General features: G+C 42.1%; 1 long non-coding RNA gene across 1 annotated transcript; it reads right to left on the reverse strand.

Moving 5' to 3' along the window:
* Positions 1–2,518: 2,518 nt before the first annotated feature.
* Positions 2,519–6,858, reverse strand: LOC120681971. Its single transcript, XR_005678151.1, has 2 exons — positions 5,681–6,858; positions 2,519–2,852 (listed from the first exon to the last, which is right to left on the reverse strand). It is a non-coding gene; the product is annotated as an uncharacterized LOC120681971 (long non-coding RNA).
* Between the last annotated feature and the right edge of the window lie 102 nt (positions 6,859–6,960).

The raw sequence follows: 6,960 nt of genomic DNA on the forward strand, positions 1-6,960 counted from the left end.
TGACCTGAGTCCTAAACCTGTGCAGCTCTTGTGAGATTTTGTTCGGCGGGCGCGCCAATACGCTTGAACCTGGAACTCTGAACTTTTTGCTTTGATGAAATGAAGCGGGGAAACCTCTTTTCTAAAAAAAATATCCCTGGAAACTGACCCAGGGGAGGTTCGGGAACAAAAGGATATTGTCTTACATATTGTCAATTTCTTTAAAATTTTATTTGGATCTAAGCCTGAGAGGAAAATCCATTTATTAGAGTCCTTTTGTGGGCCAGATATACTCTCCCCGGTTTCGGGTGAAATGTTAGGCCGTTTGGAGAGCAGGAGAAAAAAGCCGCTATCTGAGAAATGAAAATTGATTCAGGACTTGGGCCCAATGGTTTTGGGGCTGCTTTCTTTAAGAACTTTTGGAATACAATCAAGGGGGGATTACATGGAAATGTTTGAGGATTTCCACGCTGGGGAGCTGGACATCAATAGGCTTAATTACGGTGTGATAACATTGGTGCCAAAGGTGAAAAAGGCCAATAATATAAAACAGTACCGACCCATTTGCCTTCAGAATGTACTAACTCCATATTTAAATATATGACACCATTGACTTTTGACATGAGGTTTGACCAATCATCTTATTCAAAAAATTAATGCAAAAATTGTGAAAACATAAGTTATACTTAAAATATATTCAACAATAAAATAAACCATAACAAAATAAATGATAATTATAATTTTTTTATGAATAAGACGAATGGTCAAATGTTAAGTTAAAAGTCAATGGCGTCATACATTTAAATGCGGAGGGACTAGATTATAAATTTTTTACAAAGGTTCTAATATAAATAATCACTTATCCCCGATAACCAAGGAGATTATTAAGGGGGAACAGATAGGCTTTGTGAAGAACAGAAACATCTTGGAAGGTCTTAATGGCAAACATGCTCAATTGGAAATTAGGGGAGCTCCCTATGAAATATCATGGAATTCCAGTTTCCGATTACAACATGGGAATAAATGCTTTTCTGGGGGTAATTGTCAAAATGCACAGAAGATTGGATCCCTCGAAAGGCAAACACATGTCGGTCTGGAGGATGCCTGATTTTGACTAATTCCTGTCTATGAAACCTGCTATCAGACCGATTTTTAGGGTCCATTGTGCCTTCCGTATCAGTGCCTGGATTAGTAGCTGATACGCACAATTTTACAGAATGGCAACAGAAACCATACAACGTCACAGTAAACATACATAGTGTCTTAAAACACCGGACTCTTACAAAGAAGAGCCGAGAGACCTACACACGCGGAGAAAGAATACCAGAGAAAAGACAGCGGGAAAAGACGTAGTCAGCTCCCATGCCACAGGCAACTTGGGGTTCGGACGTAGCTCTACGCTTCCTTATCCAACACCTCACCGTCGATGCAGTCGTACTTAGGTGCTTCATCTGAAAAAGGTAGAGGAGATGTTTGAGTACAAAAGTACTCAGCAAGTTTCAACATTGTCCAAGCTTCATTAAATGCTTAGGGGTAATATCAAGGAGAGGCTTTTGGTTTAATTTTAGCGGAAAAGCAGTTTTATATGCAGTGGAACATCTAGGTGTGTAACCTGTTATTTTGAAAACTATTTTGGAGAAAAAACTTTGTCCTTTAGAAATAAGTGGGGTTGTTGGCCCTGGGGGAGAATAAATCCATCCCGCCAGTTCCCAAATTTTAGTTTTGAGCTCACAGCTCACAACCGGTATTTCTGAAAACCATGGCATCCGCCCTACACACACACGCCAAGGATAACTCACATTGAAAGCTAATCGTTAGGACTCGACCATAGTGCGTCCTTGACTGCAGACCACGGCTATCTAGATAGATTTAACTCGTACACTTTACCCACACGATATGCACTGCATCCAACCACGGCCAATGGCGGAGCAGGCATAACAAGGTCCATTCCCAACCGAAATAGCCGATATCCACCCACAGGACACAAATTACCAGGGGCTTGTGGTTAACACGGTACACGTAGTCTAGCCGGACATCGGGACTGTACTTAACTTGCCCGTGCCACTCCTGGCTCCTGTTGCTACCACCGGCCTCCTGGGTGAGTATTGAACCAATTCAGTGGAAAGAGGGACCAGGCCATTCCCATTTATGGCGTATGGTTGTATGGGTAACGCTAGGTTGGATGCCACCACGAACCGGTCCTTATGTGACCGAGGCGAGTGTCTCCTAGTAGTACTACTTCAGTACCTGCCCTCAAGGCACCCCACTACCAGAAAATGGGAAATTCCTGACGGTTGAAAACCATCAGGAAAAATTGGAATACCGTCAGGAATATGATTCCTGACGGCTCACCGTCAGGAACTTGCCGACAGGAGCCCATTGTCAGGAAAGGTGCACTTCTCCTGTCGGTTGGCCGACAGGAAAGTAATCATGTCGGTAGTTCCTGACGGTCTCCTTGGGGGTGCCTTACAGACTAATTTCTGATGGTAAAACCATCAGGAAAGTAGCTAAAAAGAGCAAAAAAAAAATAATATACACACATCCAGAACTGCATACAAGATTTCTCAGTTCACATTGCCTACAATTTGTACATACATATCACATTGCCATCCATCAAGTTATTTCCATAAAAATGACTACTACAGTACATATACATCTTTGCAGATCTAAGAGAACTTATAATATATCATAGTGCTTAAAATTCTATATACAACTCATTGTATCTCTGACTCCCAACTAGTTTTATGAACTTGTAAATAGCTCAAATAATTCTTAACTCAAACAATAGGTAACTGAAGTTAACCTTGAAGTTCAACTGTTGTGATATAAAGGATGACAGTTTGTGCTAACTCCATCCTATTGTATTTTTGTACCTGATGAAGAACCAAATTAACTCAATCAGATTGCAGCCATGTACGTTCAAGTTGTCAAAACTGAAAAGAACTAGTAATTATGAAATTAACTTGGATACTGTCACACCCGGTTTTAAGAACAAAACCGAATGCATAACTATATGTGAGCCAGGATCAAGTTTCATACATATAGAGACATCATAAGTGAATATTCAGTAACAGTATCACGTAAAAGAGAATTAAAACAAATAAAAGACTATCAGAGTTTACAGCTTATCCTGGAAACGAAGGCTCCAAACTTCACAGGCAATCGACTGGGGGCTGCGCATGCCTAGAACTCAGCATCATCTTCAAAATACTTCTCACACCTTTTTCTGAACAGCAGTAAGCAAGGGTGAGTACATTTATGGTTGGTACTCAGCAAGGCCACAAGAAATAACCAGAATGTGATTTATATTCATCTTTAAGTTTATTAATCATGTGAGGGTCCAAGCCGCTCTTGACCGTGAGCACGGCTAACCGGTTAGTTTTAACTCTGCAGAGGTTGTACACTTTCACCGCAATTCGCGTAAAAGTTCCGAAGAACTTTGAACCCAACCATGCATATGTGCTGATCAGGCACAATACCACACTTCTGAGGTGTGATTGCATAGGGACGCTACGAGGCCTTCACAAAGAATCCCTATATGTATGTGTTGGTCCCTGCCTTTGCGATCCGTCAGAAGACACAGCTTCCTTCACCCACTCCAGAACACAAACTCATAACCACCAAGCGAAACAACCCCAACACAACATATAGTTCATCTAATTACTTAGCCAAGACCAGAGCCATATAGTATTGTGGTTGTACGGTTTTCTTAAGTGATTCTCCATGTTCCAATTAAATCATAGTACTCTTGTAAATAAGCATAGATCGAAAGATGGTTAGGGTCACTTGCCTTTCTCCAACGAAAAGCTACTCTTACTGCTCTTCAGCTTTTGCTCATCTGGAATTCTTGATCTTCCATCTTCGAATGGCGATCCTTCTACTCGGAGCAATCATGGGCAAACATACAAAGCAAACAACAAGATACATCTAAGAACAATACACCAGAACAAAAGAAAGGCTTTAAAAGAGCATACTAAAGGATAGAGCTCGCTGCTACGGTTACGAGAGCGCAAGAAACATGGAAAACGGAGCTAAAACGACGATTCTATGGGATAAATGGTGAGTCAGGGATCTAGTTGCGATTAACTACGGACATGAAGGCTAACAGAAAAGTCTTGCAAGACATATCAAATTGTGCTCACAAAGGATAGCAGGATGATAGAGCTATTGCACATGTTGCAAGGATCACGTGAGCGTGAGAATCGATGAAAACGGAGTTAAAACGAAAAAGTTATGGCTAAAACAATGCACCAGGGACTTGTTTGTGAGAGTTTTGAACTTCCAGGTGCTAGCTCTAAAGAAACCAGGGACTAAAATGAGATTAAACCTAAACTATAGGGGTTAGCTAGCAAAACTACAGGCTAAGGACGGCGGGTTCTATTTTAGAAAAATCCAGGGGTTAAAACAGAAAAAAAGGACTGTCTTGTAAATAGTTTTCAACTGGCTTGGATGGCGGGTTAATTTCGATAAAACTAAGGGGTTCTTTTGCAAATCTTACATGGTTGACTGGTACCCTGGCTTTTGACTCGGGGCTCGATCTAATCTATGCCGTTGGATCTACATCGGACGGCTCAGGTTGGCCAGGCGGTGCGAGCGGCGGCGGCGCAGGCGACGGCTGCGGTGCAACGCGGCGGCTGGCGGCGGCGAGCTCGCCGGACTTCGCCCAAACGGCGGTCCGGGCCTTGGTTCAGCTCGGGTTTTGGCCTTGGAGCGAGAGCGCGCGACGGGGAACACGAGTAGGGGCTCGGGAAGGGGCTACAGCGACCGGGGAGGAGTGCACCGCGGCGGCTTGCAGCAGAGACTCGTCGGCGAACAATTGCGTCAGCGAGAGGACGCAAGAGAGGGGATAAAAGGAGACGCGACGCTGCTCACCCCGTGGCGGAGCTTCGGGGACGCTCGGGCGTCGAGTGGAGGTGGCGGAGCGATGGCTCCTCGTCGAGTCCGATCTCGAGCGGAGCTCTAATTGCGGCGGCGCTAGGGTTTGCTAGAGAGGGCGGCCCGAGCTCGAAGGGATCCAAGGCGGGGTCCGCGGCACCTTAAATAGGGGGCGGCCAGGGGCCTTGTCGTGCGCGCCAAGAAGGCCGCGCCGGCGCGTGCGGCACCAGGACTCGGAGGCGAGTCCCGGCTCAGCACGAGGAAGGGGACGCCCTGATGGGCGGGTCCCGCGCGTCGGCGACAGAGGGAAGAAGGGAGAGGGGGGTTGGCGGACTGGGGCGGGCCGGCCTGGATTGGGCTGAGGCGAGGTTTTGGGCCGCAAGGAGGAAAAGAAAAAAAAGGAGAGAGGAAGACGGGCTGGGCCAAAAACGATAGGGAAGGGGAGAGAGGTTTTCTTCTTTTTTTTCAACAAAGGGATTCAAACAATTCAATTCAAATTTAAATTCAAGAGAATTCAAATTCAAATTGGACAACAAACAATAAAACAATGCATTTCAGCATGAATGCAACACAAACAAAACAACCTCAATTATTTTAGAAGACAACCAATTATTTTGTTTTTTTTACTAAATTCCCTGTAAAGAAAAATAAATGTTGAGAAAATTTTAAACCTATGAGAAAATTATTGTTTTATTTTTAATTTCAATCACATCCTGAAATTCAAAAATTTCAGGGTGTGACAGATACATGACCGGCAGCTAGTTTTAAAAAACTGTAGACAGCTCAATATAACGCTAAGTCGAGTATATATAGTGAAGGTCTTCACTTTGATAATTGAATAACAGACAGAAGTCATGGAAATCTGCATATCATAGGCTGAGGCAAATGCAGCACTCCTACATTGACCAAGAGCAACAAATTGATTAGCAGTAGAAAATAGGATTTGACAATAATGTGCAGACATTACAACAGCAGAATGTAAGATAATGAAAAGGAGATAATGTTCAGACTTTAGTATCAATCCTAATATGACTAATATACTGTAATAGGGTGGAAAAGATAATGGTCTTTGTAGTTATACATGAAAAGAGTGTAAGATCTCATGATAGCTATAAGGTGATGCAGCTCCAAAAAAGAATGATATATACTACAATGCCTTAAGAATGTTAAAGCAGAAAGGAGCATTGCAGCACCTGTGAATGAGAGTGTGTAAGGTGTATGTTTTGACATTAAACTCAGCATTTTTGCTTTACTAACTTTTAAAAAAATGAGACAAGCATTATGTATGCAGAACTTAAGTCATAACTATATATCAATCAATATACACCTGAGGCACTTTATTTTTTGGTACGAGCACAGAAAGGAAATGAAAATACGCTGTTGTGTATGCAATCTAAAATACTAGTAAAGAATGATCACACAACAAAAAACAACAGGCCTTGATAAAAAATAGTTAGAAGATAGTGTGTATGCAATCTAAAATGCGAGTGTATTAGAAACTGGCCTTTAGAAGATAGAGAAATATAATATATGCATACACATGCCACGGTATATACCTTTCAATCCATTTTGTCTGTATATTGTTTTGACACAATCCATAATCCCTTTGTAAACCTGTTCAGAGGGCTAACATTCTCTGAAACTGATATTCACTGCAACTTTTACTTGCAGAGGACAAGTAATTAGAAAGGTACTGACAATCAAAGGAAACAGGTCATATATCCATGAAAGTATATATTCTATCAATCTACATGTCAGCACATCTTTGTTAACTTGTAACTTTTCCCTAACTGAGATTGCAGAAAGATGTCAGCACATATTTGTGACAGAAAAAAAAAGCAATAGTGTAGTCTCTAGAGCATACTGAATAGAAGAAAAATAAAATTCTTGGACTGTGCTCCCTTCTACCAATCTACATGGTTTAAATAGCTGATATTGAGACATCTAATTTTGTAAGACTTTACAAGCTAGAATGCCTTGTAGTGTCACTCAAGATATGCTCACAGCCCCCCACATTTCAATTTTCAGTTGAACCAATGCTTTACAGCATGTGGAACCATACTCAAGATCAATGTTTTACAGAACAAACTAACCATACATTAGTGC

The sequence above is a fragment of the Panicum virgatum genome, chromosome 7N (assembly GCF_016808335.1).
Source record: "Panicum virgatum strain AP13 chromosome 7N, P.virgatum_v5, whole genome shotgun sequence".
NCBI classification, from domain to species: Eukaryota; Viridiplantae; Streptophyta; class Magnoliopsida; order Poales; family Poaceae; genus Panicum; species Panicum virgatum.